Raw genomic sequence first — 13,694 nt, 5'->3', positions numbered from 1 at the left:
TAAATTTTAGAGATCATGTGTGCACAATATATTCACAACATGATGGTAGACCAAATTGTTGAAAATGTCCTCATAGCGTGTAGTTAAGCTTTGTGTGTCGCGCCAAAATTGCACACATTTCAATTATTACAGATAACATAATGTTTGTTTGTGCAATTAGTTTAGTTGACCGTTCTATCACCCTGGCTTTGACAATCACACCGACTTTTTAAATAAGTCATAAACATTAGTGTGCCCGATTTACAACCCGTAGTTGCGAATCATGTGATATGACGGTCGGGTCGGCAAGGGGTATTTTCGTAAGCTGTAATCAATTGTTTTTATTTTTCGTAATAATGTAATTTAACAAATAAAAAAAAGTAATTTCGTAGACATGAGCAAGGTGTAAAACGTAATCAGCTATTCTATTCTTCCGTAATTCGTACACAAATCTTATTTTTTGTAAGTGTATAAACCATTTTCCACATTAAATGTTGTAATTCGTACGAAATTACAAACTTGTAATTCCTCATTTGAAGCCCGGTGTCATGCGAAGAATTTTTCCGTGCGCTAAAACTTCCGGGTGAGGTCGTTGCACAAGCGCAATGCAGTTCTTGAATTTTCTTCGCGGTGTAGTGGATTCTCGTAAATAATGTGCATTGTTCAATGAAAATAAACGTTCTGCTGTTGACGCATCGACGGCAGATGGCTAAGTTGTAACGTATATCTCGAATGTAGGTAGTTTCGGCCACACATGTGTTTTATATCTTGTTGATTGAATCTCAGACTAGTATTACTAGTCTGAGATTTAATCTATGCAGTTTTGTATATTTAGTAATCCAAAATCTAAATAAATGCATATAACAGCAAAGACTGTGTTTGAAACTATTTCCGTAAAACTATCAGTAAATACAAATAGTACATTTATAAACAAAATACAACAACCTAGCGAGCACCTCTGCTTGTGTAAACACCAGATGTGTTATTTACTTAAGGATTATAAATGATTAATATTATTTTGCCTGGCGTTGTACATAATACGTGTCGCATTGTTTTTGTAATTCAACTATTCTATTGTTTTACTAAAATAAAATGTGAAAAAGTTTTCTCTTCTAGTTTCCTTTTATTGATGATTCCACTTACATGTCAAGCATGCTCACGTATAATTTTATTTTTCAAAACATGGAAAAATAATTGCTAAGAATTGAGAATAGTTGATATCGTCACAAAAAGAACAAATCTAATAGAGATTAACACAGGATACCTACATAACATTTATCAAATGAATTGAGCTGGTAGTTTTCAAGAAGTCGTCGGAAATAGCAGTTTTGACATAAATGACCCAAAATATTAAAAAAAATACAATATTGACACAAAATCTGAGAGAGACCCATTCAAGGTAGTAGTATATTATTATTAGTATTCAGTAAAAATTATTAGTATTCAAGTCGCAAATACAAAACTTGTTATAATTTATAGTTATTTCGTCAATAACATAATGAAATTAAACAATTGTTAAGTTTAAAAGCTAATCCTTACAACAGACAATGATGATCATTGTTTCGCCTCGTATATTATATTTCTGATATTTTGTCTGGCATTAGATCTTTATTTGTCACTATACTATTATTTTAATAACTTGTCAAAAGATCCATTTCTTATCTCTATATCTGAACAGATTATATCATGATTATTATTTTATACGACTATAGAATTTGAACAACTCACTGTAGTTTGTTTAGTGAATTATTATTATTATTATTATTATTATTATTATTATTATTATTATTATTGTTGTTGTTGTTGTTGTTGTTGTTATTGTTATTATATGCATATTTAATTTGTATGCTCATTTGCTAAAACAATGAGCGAGTTAGCGTGACGTTCGAAGTTAACACGATGTTCTAAATATTCTGACTTTTACAATGACATGTACGCAATGTTATCTACACTTTATTTAATGCGGTGTGCAAGTGTCCTCGTCAAGCATTGTTCTTAGTAGAACACCGGAAAATATATCAAACCGGAACTAATATCGCACGTTAACGTTCGACATTAATTCCTGGCCTGATTCGCGCATATGCGTCACACAAACCCATGAGATTTGTCACAGCAGAACGCGTTCACCGGAGGTTATTCTATGTGTGATATTCTTTGCCTCTTAAATGTCAAATTTATGAAAATAACTGTAAAATGTAATTATGAATTTGTTTTATCTTCGTAAAGTGTAAAAACCAATTTTCACTATACATGAAATTTTCATTTTATTTTTTGTAAAAACGTAAAATGCCTTTTTAATTTTCTGTAACCTGTATCAGCTACCCCCCTCGCCCACCCTCTGATATATGTTGACAGCATGAAGACGCTCGTTTTATAGGTGAATGAGAGCTAAACTTAGTAGTGGTAAAGCCACGAAACTGATTTGTAGTGGTGTAAACGTGATACACGGTACAGTAGATTTTGGTTACGAGTCGTAACAATTTATGGTTGTATAGGGTTAGAATGGCGCACTGACTTGTAACCTGTTTACATTCAAAGCCTAGAGTCATCATGCCAATACAATCAACACATGCAAATATGATGTTTCAAGTATACAGATTGGTTGACTTCATTTTATTTAACAAACAGATGAATACGTTGTTTACCAGACTTCGTAAGCATACACAAGCAATGGTATACATTGCATGTTGTACTTCCGGGTCATATCTGCAGGTCGAAGGTTATCTCGCAACATACACGCGATTTTCTAGATAGAGGAGCAATTTTCATATAGCGGCGCGATTTTCAAGTAGCCGACCGAATTTTTCAAGTAGCGGAGCGATTTTCATGTAGCGGAGCAGTTTTCAAGTAGCCGAGCAATTTTCAAGTACTAGTAGCCGACCGATTTTTTTCAAGTAGCGGAGCGATTTTCATGGAAGGGCGCGATTTTCATGTAGCGGAGCAGTTTTCAAATAGCCGACAGACTTTCATGTAGCGGACCAATTGTATATATGGGCCACCGTACATTAGCATTTTCAAGTTGACGCAGTGGCATTTCCAAGTAGACGACGACGCACATTGCTTTTTTAAGTTGACGCAGACGCGTTTTCCTGGTAAACAGTGTATTTTCAAATTGATATCAACGCAACATTTAAGTTAAAAACTTAGGGTGCGGATGATAATCTTCACAGAGAAAATTTTAAGAAAAACCAAGTCAGAAATAATATTTATATAAAATAAAACCTGTGTATAGTAGCAACCGCCCAATGAAACAGTCTTGATATGGAAGACTATTGGAGGTTGATATTTGTATATGGATCTCCAACTCGTATATTTGTCATAAATCAAAGAAATGTGACTTGAGGAAATTTAAAGGTTGTTTTGTCAGTGGCATGCTATTATTATTTAGGTCACTGAGCAAATAAGAATCTGCAAAAATATTCGTGAGTAACCACGTAAGATAGGTGTTTTATAAGTTGATCATACCACCACCTCCATGGTCACACGTTATGTCTTGAAACTGCCTAAAGGTTTCGCTATAACTAGTTAGGCTTTATATAATATAGAAAAGTTCACTAACACAGTTTTAAACTATATAAAAATCTGCATTAAAACAGAAATTTAGCACACAAATGAGTGAAAATATAATTTACTATTTCCCCTTCTCAAATTTCTATCACAATTATCTTCTCAATTATAATGAAAAGTTACCAATAATAAATGGCATCAATATAAAAATAATTATTTTTATGAATATAGCTGCACTACAATTTGAGATCACTTACGTATATACATTGACGGATCCAGAAATTCGGTAAAGGGCGCTACTATTGACGTGGGCTGGGTTTGTCAATTTTTTGTTTGCGGGCTAAAGGGGGTTGGGCGCCTGGAACATATGTGTTTATTTACATGTTCGCCATATAAAAAGACATAAAGTCATTATTGGTTTAATTTGTTCAGGTCCTAGTAGTTTGACGTCGTACTAGCGGTCAGGGACTGCCGATAGGGTAGTTAATATACATAGTTAAGAGACCATTGTGCATTTTTTCATGTGGATTCACCATAATAAAATAGCCCGCTAGATTCTCAATAATATCATTTGATAGACATTAAAACAATGAATAAATAGAATAGTCAGACCCAGGTGAGCTGAAAACTATAGCAAGTAATTATGAAACACCAGTTTTCAGCTCAGGTGTATATTAAATAGCAAAACATAGGGGATTGAGCATTTAAAATATAGGGAGATGGAAGTGTGTGACCAATGCAATACTCTTTTCATATTGTTTTATATGTACATTTTTATTTATCTTGAATTTCCTTCTTTCATGCATTTTTTCCCCTGTGTCTAACTTGCAAATGATTTGTTTCAAGAAATTGTTCAGCAACCACCTATGATTTAAAATTACCAACCCTTTAAGTTATAAGAAAAAGGCAACACAAATAACCAGTAGCGATAAACATTGTCCCATTTTGCGTGGTCTACACGAAAACACATAAGGCAAAAAAAAATTGTTTTGTTGCCCTCAGCGACCGAACGAAAAATATGAAATAATAAAATATCGGGTAGCGTTTTTTTTTTTTTTTTTTTTTTTTTTAATAGGCCCAAAAGTGAGTAAGTAAAAACTCACCATTTTAAGTAGTAAAAGTGTTTCCTCTAAAAATTAACGATCCCGGATGTTATGTTTAGTAATTGACAAAAACACTGTCTCTAGCTACTACTTCTAAGAACTGATTTAGTCAACCCCAAATAACTATAAGTAAACAAGGTCACATAATATGCATAATGAGGACTTCCTGTGTGTACAGGGTCAATTGCCATGTGTTCATAATTAACATGCTTTGTCGATTACATATCATGACACCGGGCCGTTGTTTGATCCCCAGGGTTCCCAGGGGGATAAGTGGCGACTTTGAACCTCGGGTTGATCAATAAAAACAGAAATAAATCAAATTAAGTTAGCAACGGGGGTAAGACATGTTAAAAATGGTCTTTGATTCAGATATTCTCTAAAAGTTACTAAAAATGCTACTATAACAACCTAAATCTTTTATAGACAAATACGCTAGTGCATAAGACGGTCAATTTCGCCATAGTGCCTTTCTTTATTATTCCGACTATTGAACATCGTTTTTTTTTAACCTATAAATTTGTTTAATCACACGAATGACCCATGAAGTACATAGGGCATTCATGACGTTCTAAACCAGATGTCGTTTTTCTTTTCTCTGTCTTAGTTTTCTAACTACGACCAAATAACTACAGACATCATGTTACCGACAATTATATTTTTTGGTTTTAAATTTCACCTAGCTCCATTTTTGTACACTTATCGCCGGGGTTCAGTGCCTTATCAAAGGACACATTCACCAACGACAACAAAAGGAGCTGAAGAAGTTGGGGTGGGAGTCGTATGTTAATTAGCCAACTCTACCATAAAAAAGGGTCCCTTAGATTATTTTGATTTTTTCCGTTTGCTTTTGTAAAACAAAATCACAAGACGTTTTTAAGCCGAATGTTAACCGCAAAACACTACTGGCCGCTTGTGGTCCATTTTCATTTATTACTTTTTGACATGGATATATTAAGTCACAGTAACCCCCCCCCCCCACATGCAGGAAGGACTGTGATTAAGTATGGAAGTGAGCGGTTATTCACAAACGATTCACGCGGTACATTTGAACGTCCCTTGTAAACTACACAAACGATTCACGCGGTACATTTGAACGTCCCTCGTAAACTACACAAACTATTCACGCGGTACATTTGAACGTCCCTTGTAAACTACACAAACGATTCACGCGGTACATTTGAACGTCCCTTGTAAACTACACAAACGATTCACGCGGTACATTTGAACGTCCCTTGTAAACTACACAAACGATTCACGCGGTACATTTGAACGTCTCTTGTAAACTACACAAACGATTCACGCTGTACATTTGAACGTTCCTTGTAAACTACACAAACGATTCACGCGGTACATTTGAACGTCCCTTGTAAACTACACAAACGATTCACGCGGTACGTTTGAACGTTCCTTGTAAACTACACAAACGATTCACGCGGTACATTTGAACGTCCCTTGTAAACTACACAAACGATTCACGCGGTACGTTTGAACGTTCCTTGTAAACTACACAAACGATTCACGCGGTACATTTGAACGTCCCTTGTAAACTACACAAATCGGGAGAATGAATTATAAGTATAAGCTGGTCATATTTCCAGTTCGAGTGTTTTTGTATTGGCTGGTTATTGTCAGCAATAGGTGATTTAGAAGATTAAAAAGCGAAACGCTTCAGTGGCACTTTTTACTCTCTACAGAGATGAACAATGAAATGAATAGATCGTGGTTGTAACATGTACAAACAATTATTGTTGGTGCTTGAAGAACGATTGAAGGTCTCTTTGAATATTGGTTGGTGCGTTTGTTGACCCAAATAGCAGACCCCCATTGAAGACTAAAAACAGCCGTTGGTATGCCCTTCCGATTGCAGTGCCCCATGTGTGGATCTGGTTAGATAGTATAGTGAACAATAATTCACTCAGAGTGTAAGAGTTATCTGTCATTACATTATATTGTCCGTATTATCTATGTATGGAACACAGATTTTAATTAATATAGTCATGATATATACCACTTATTAACTTGCTACAATCTCTTTTAAGGTAGCGAGACTATTATTTGTGTTGAAAATTACGATTTTCACATTTATTTATTAATTGATGAAATGCACCATAAACTTTCATATGATAAAGTCACTATAACATAGAATGTCATGTAAGTTGGTTAAAATATAGATTTTCTGAAGGGAAGCAAGGCAGCCTCAGTAGTGTTTTCCAAAATCAACAACACAGGTTTAATCTGTGTGCCTATAAGTTTCAAAGATAAACTCAAGACAAAGCAATGTTAGGATGTGTTATCAGTAGCTATCTGACACACAATGAGTGTTTCCAAACATTTGAGTGGTTTGTCTCCGCCCCTGTTTGTTTCACAGATTAGTCATTTGCATATGAATGTGTCAGACACAAGGTCACACAGCCACTGAAAAAAAATCATTGATTTTGGTGTTTTCATATGCCGAATTTATCCAATTATAGCTATCCCATTCCTTTATTTTTTTGGTTTCCAATAGCCTTACACATTTGGATGTCCCTACACATGGTAAAACAGACTTTGATGGGAAAACAAATTGATTGTGCCGATAAACAAGCTTGAAAATCTTTGCTGTGACTTCATGGACATTTTCTAGGAGTTTATGTTTTTCAAAATACAAGGTCTTTAACAAAAAATAACGTATACTTATTGTCGTCGGATTAACACCAAATTTTCACAGCTTTAAGGTGACAATGAGAGGAACTTGAATGTGTCCAGACAAACTATTTCATCGATTATTTACCAACGAGTTGTGGTTTGAGTTGGGGGCAATGCGACTAAAACAGTAATTGAAATTCAGGACACTATTTTTTAAAACGCGTTGCTTGAATAAAACTAACCAGACACATTCAATTTACCAGACTATTGAACAACTAGGAAAAGTGAAAAAAATACTTCTTATCGCCAGCATAAATGCGTAATTATTTTTTTTACAGAAAAAGTAATTTTTCACCTTTGATTGAGTAACGCGTCGTAGATTGCAGATACGGGCATGCAAAATACACTTGTGAAAAGCTTGAAGTCTGGCGATTCTAAAAATATATATTTTCCCGGGTCTATTTGTAGTCATTTAGTCACAATTAGAAGATGAAAACAAGTATGCAAATAATAGTCCCGCTACCTTAAATACGTGTGTAAAACAGAATTAAAGATATTCTGGTTTTACACTTTAGAGACGCCACAAGAATACATATTAGTTCATTGCAGATAGTCCTGTTTTATTAACCCAAACTGGTAACGCTGCGCTTCACTTAAAAAATCTTACAAACACTCCAATATAACTCCCAGGCGTTGCAAAGTAAACATGCGACCAGCGTACGAGTTTTGACCTGGGTGCAATAATCACCGCGAGTGACTTGTTTATGTCTCCAAATTACCCGGTGAAAGCCGAGAAACGAGTCAGTGTGTACTCGTTGGTCTGTGCAACAGCGCAGCGGTTTTAGTGACCGTGGCAACAGTCAGACTCGCCATCTTTGTTCATATGGGACCCAGATCTCGCACATGCGTGGCGCGGCGACCACCGCCCTTTAAGCATCATCTATTTTTGTGACTCAAATAAATTGGCCATAAATTTTGAAAGTATATAAAGAATGCATATAGACAGTTGGGGGGGGGTATTATCTGGTTATTACATGCACCTTTATAATTCCTTGAGATCTATTGCAGATATGCATTTACTAATAACTGGATATTGATATTAGGAGCGCGTACTTTTCTATTACAAACTCATTATAATCACACATTTTATGTCATGGCAATATTTCTTAAAACTCAGTTCCATAAACAAAAGCTGTGATGTTGCACTATTAATTATGTTGCAGTATTCTTATTTGTACTTTCTTCGAGGGGGCAACAATAACTTGCAAAATTTACGAAAGGTTTTGCTATATTTGTTGACAGCCTCGAGAATAATACTGTTATTACAACTGAGTCATTCCTGTGCTGTATTTACCCCAGAAAAGAAACCATCAAAATTCTGTTGAGAGAACACTGTAATGTAATTCAAAAACCTATCGTCTATGAATCTCTGACTCTGCAATTTTGTTGGCCTGATATATGACGTCACAATTTATGCTCTACCCAAGGCTATTGGAGAAACGATGAATGCAACATAAACTTTAATTGCCAAATACTTCTACTGTGGCTTTGGAGCTTGTTAAATGGTTGATGTGCCGTGTGATTTTAGGAGTAAAAAAATACACCAGAAACACATACAAAATATAGTAATGCAATTAACAAATCACTCAGTGGAATCAGTGAGAGGATGTCAGGTATATTTCCAGCATAGTGACGATTTCATTCATTCACAAGTATTTTGACAATATTTATTATTTATTTAGGTACTTGGTTGTCTTGTTCATGACATATGACCTATGATATATGTCGTACAGACTTTATACCGGAATAACGTGTATCATTACTGCAGTATCCTTGGGGTTGGTATCGTCTATCACAAATATGTGTGTTTTATTACCATTTGTCGCATACCTTAAATTTCTGAAGTGCATATTGTGTAATTTATCGAAAACCATTGTGCCTCTACAACTCTCAATTGTTAAAAATGAAATTAGGAAAGCCATTAACTTACTTAAAAATAATAAATCCACTCCCGAGGATGAAATTTGTAACGAAGTATAAAGTTAAATGTAAAGAAGGACTAACAGAACCATTTAACTCCAATATTGGTGTCAAACAAGGCTGTAATCTCAGTCCAACTCTATTTAACCTTTTTCTGAATGACCTTCCCAACAGTTTCAATTCTGATTGTGATCCTCCAATTCTTGAAAATTCGCCTGTCAACTGTCTACTTTATGCAGATGACCTGGTCTTTCTCTCTAGAACAAAGCATGGACTACAATCATGCCTGGATAACTTGTCAGAATATGTTAATAAGTGGCAATTAACTGTAAACCCAGAAAAAACAAAAGTATTAGTTTTCAACAAATCAAACAGATGTCTAAACAGTGACACTTTCTTTCTAGGGAGCAGTGAAATTGTGACAGTCAAAACATTTAATTATCTTGGCTTAATAATCAGTGCAAATGGAAAATTTAAGGAAGCTCTAAAGCACCTTAAGAGAAAGGCTCAAAAAGCACTGTTTTCTCTCAAAACTAAATTAGACGCAATACACAATTTGTCCATCACCTTGTCACTATCGCTTTTTGACAAATTAATACGACCGATACTTGCTATGGTAGTGATGTATGGGGTGACAAGTTCTCATCCAAATCACCAGGTGAGGACATTAATGTTCAATACTGTCGATATCTCCTTCAAGTTTCACAAAGAACCCCAATTATGGTAATTTACAGCGAGTTAGGGAGATACCCTTTGGATATATTTATTAAAAATCAATTATTAAAATATTACAACCGTAAAGAAGCTTTTTCAGTTAATAAAAGCCTAAAAACTAAGTGGTATTTAGAAATTACAGACTTGCTGAAGAATATTAAACAGGAATGTTTAATTAATAAAAGTGATAAATTAACTTCAACAGACTAAATATCATCAAGTCCAACCTCAAACATAAAATTTACATTCCATTGGAAAGAAGAAATTCATAGTGATATTCGTGAAAAGTTCGAGGGAAAAAACAAACTCAGAACTTACAGAACATTTAAATTCAATATCAGTATGGAATCCTATCTGATCAATATCAAAAACATTGATTTGAGAACGAGTCTGGCTAATTTCCGTCTGAGTGACCATGCCCTCAAGATTGAGACTGGCAGACACAATTGTACTCCACTTAGTAACAGGGTTTGTGACACGTGTAACCAAGATACCATTGAAAATGAATTTAATTTTATGGTGGAGTGTCCCAAATACAGTAATAGACGCAGTGTTCTGTTTGATACAGCGGCTGATGTGATTGACTCCTTTCACAACCTGCCTCCTGAAGAACAGTTCACTGCACTGTCAAATAATGATAGTATTGTCATCCAGGTAGCACAGTATATCAACAAGTGCTTTGAAATTAGACAAATTTTGGATTAATTGAAGGAGTTGTTGTATTATTTATTTTCTCCATTAAAATTCTTTTTTTGTAGATTAGTTTATTTTTTTTATTTTTTTTATTACTTCCTTATTAATACTGTATACTTTTACCAATATCTGTAACCATTGCCACTCTCTCCGGGGAGTGAGTAAGTTTTAATAAATAAAATAAAATTGATCATTCAGTCAAACAAATCTATGTATAACGATAAATTACGAACAACACCGTACAACATGAAAAGTTACAAACAACTTAATCAAAATCGAACGATGAATCGTCTTGGTGATGACAGTTTGAATAACGATGAGTCTTAGTGTCATTTGATCTATATCAAAATATCGCCATAGTGATAACATATTACACACAAAGGAAATAAAATAATTACAGCGAATTAGTTCTTTATTGAAAAAAATATTTTAGCGAAAAATAAAATAAGTGACTATTGCCACTGCAATGGTTACATGGTCTTATATGTTGACAGCAGAGACGTACATAACAAAACTCACAAATCAAAAAGAGGCGGCAATGACATCGAACTTATTTTATAATGGCGATCTACCCAAAGGATTGTATCTTCTAAGTACAATGTATTAATATTAGTAATTTACATTTTTTGTTCCAACTCGCGATATTTCAGCACTCGCAAAGATGACCTTTTGATTACGCACAACTGTTACATTTTGCAACATGTGACTAGCAAACTACCACTCATAACCGGTATATTCATATTTAATATATTTAATGAGGTAGCAATTTTGCTGAGTAGTTCTTTCCCTTGAGTGGAATGGTATATTCCACTGAGCGAAAACATCAGCAAGTCTGGGGTACGAACGGAAGTGTAAACAACTGTTGTCATTTCTTATGTTCATGCATTATTCAGTTTTGTCAAGTAATACTCTGTAGTATTACTTAATTAAATAAATGCGATCAATTTACCGATATATATATATATATACATACGTGGACAGAGAAATTAAGACACGACTACATGAGTAAAGTTCACTCTACAGTACTGTTTCGTAAGGTACATGGAGTACCTCACTTAAGACTTTATTAAATAAACCACCGAAACAGACTACGTTATGAGCGCTACAGATTTGCATAACAATGGAGTGTGTTTACGATATTAAAACTAGTTGTTGCATAGCAACGATTTGGCTCTGTGTCTACAGGAAGAAAAAAGCTCATTTCTTTTATTTAAACTACAGTAATGTGGTTGGAAAATTAATTAATTAAATTATTATCGCGTGCTGCACCATACAATACTTCAAGCAAACGTTGCAACTTATGTATTAGAGAGAAATATATTATAATTTTAAAATGATATATATATAGAAGCTGTATACTATTTTTATAGTGTTAATACTGTCTAGAATGTTTACAAACCCAGATACAATACTGTAGTCAATCCTATTCCCAGCAAAAAAAGCGCCTTAGCAAGGCTGTACATTACTAAAATAGAAATTGATTACTTAGTTTCTTATTTTGGTGGCATTATTAATGTTATTGGAAATGCTTCATGTTACTCATCTTTGTAATCAGTTTTTAACACGATCCAATCAGGTGCCACCTCTTATTAAACCTGGCCATAGGATAACTTGCATTAATGGATAAATCTCATTGGATAATTTTAGTGTTGCACACACCATTCACAGATACCGTTAGTTCAGTTGGCATCCAAAACAGCCAGGCCAGCGTGTTGGCGAGACGGATGGTAACTAAAGCACACGTTCATAATGGACTACATCTGTGGTTGGGGGGGGGGGGTCCTATTAGGTTTCATTGATAGTACACCATTGGATCATGCCCTCTGTGCGAGTTCATGACACTAATCTTTCACTCAAGTCTTGGTCTCCTAGTTGCAGAATTGTTTGTGAAATAAGGAGGGAACAGATTTGATCATCTCTACAAGCAATCAGGATGTTGAATGTATAGATTACACAATTATTTAAACAAAAATACAATTGTAGCTTTACAACAATGACTTTACTCATATTTATACAAATAATTTATTTTTGGTCTTTTGCAGTTGAAGTATGTCGTGAATATTTAATATTTTCTCTGATAGACGAAATTTTGGCTAAATAAATTCATGACACCATTTTCACTCCGGAATTAGCCAAATTACTTGCCCAGCTTATAATGGATACCTAAGCTGTATACAACACTGTATAAATCCAGAATTTGATTTATAGCAGGTTCATCTAAGTACTGAACCAAAGAACTTTTCAAGATCTTAACATCTGTTCTGTCTACCATCACAGATTTACTTCCAAAATACTGCAATTTTATATTTTCCTAGTAGTGTTATTACCCAAATGTGCATATTGCAGAATCCTAAACAAGATTGAGTACATACATGATACCATACAAGACAAATTAAAATTATCATCCAAGCTTTTTTCAAAACAAAAAAGTTTACCACGAGAAAAGTACATTCAGCAATCGTACAAAAAACACCTGTTACTGATATAACTGGTGCTAAATACTTATTTATACATTAAAATTCAACCCATGGTGTCCGAGGACCCAGAGCACCTATGAACCAACAATCATTGGTGGTTTGAGAGTTAGAACAATGATTAAAAAAAAATAAAAATAAGATAATTTGTATGCAAATTTGATATTTAGTATCCACAAATTTCAACCAGAAATAAATCAGTTCTACAAGTTAATCCTTTAGTATCTAGTATACAAACTTCTTTGAAATCAATCAAGTGATTTTTAAGATATTCAGAGAAAATATCTAATATTAGCTAATTTATGCAAATTGGTCAATTAATAATCAGGTTCAATTCTAACCTAATTAGGTCTCGAGTATCACAGAAGACTTGTGCACATAACTGAGATAAAGAAAACTTGTGGTTTAAATAGTGTTTTCCCTCAAAACCATGTTCATAACGTTTTCTAGTAGAGCTATCAACTATTAGTGATCCCACAATGTTCTTGCCATATCACAGCCATGGTTGTTGCCATAGCAATTACAACCTTCAACTTGTTACAAATCTTGGGGGTCACCAATGATAACTGCATACCAAAGCAACTAGGCAGGTAGTGAGTAAAAATGCTTGGAATTT

This window comes from Saccoglossus kowalevskii, chromosome 15, assembly GCF_978046115.1.
Source record: "Saccoglossus kowalevskii chromosome 15, keSacKowa6.1, whole genome shotgun sequence".
Classification (NCBI taxonomy): domain Eukaryota; kingdom Metazoa; phylum Hemichordata; class Enteropneusta; family Harrimaniidae; genus Saccoglossus; species Saccoglossus kowalevskii.
Note: the sequence above shows the minus strand (reverse complement) of the source record.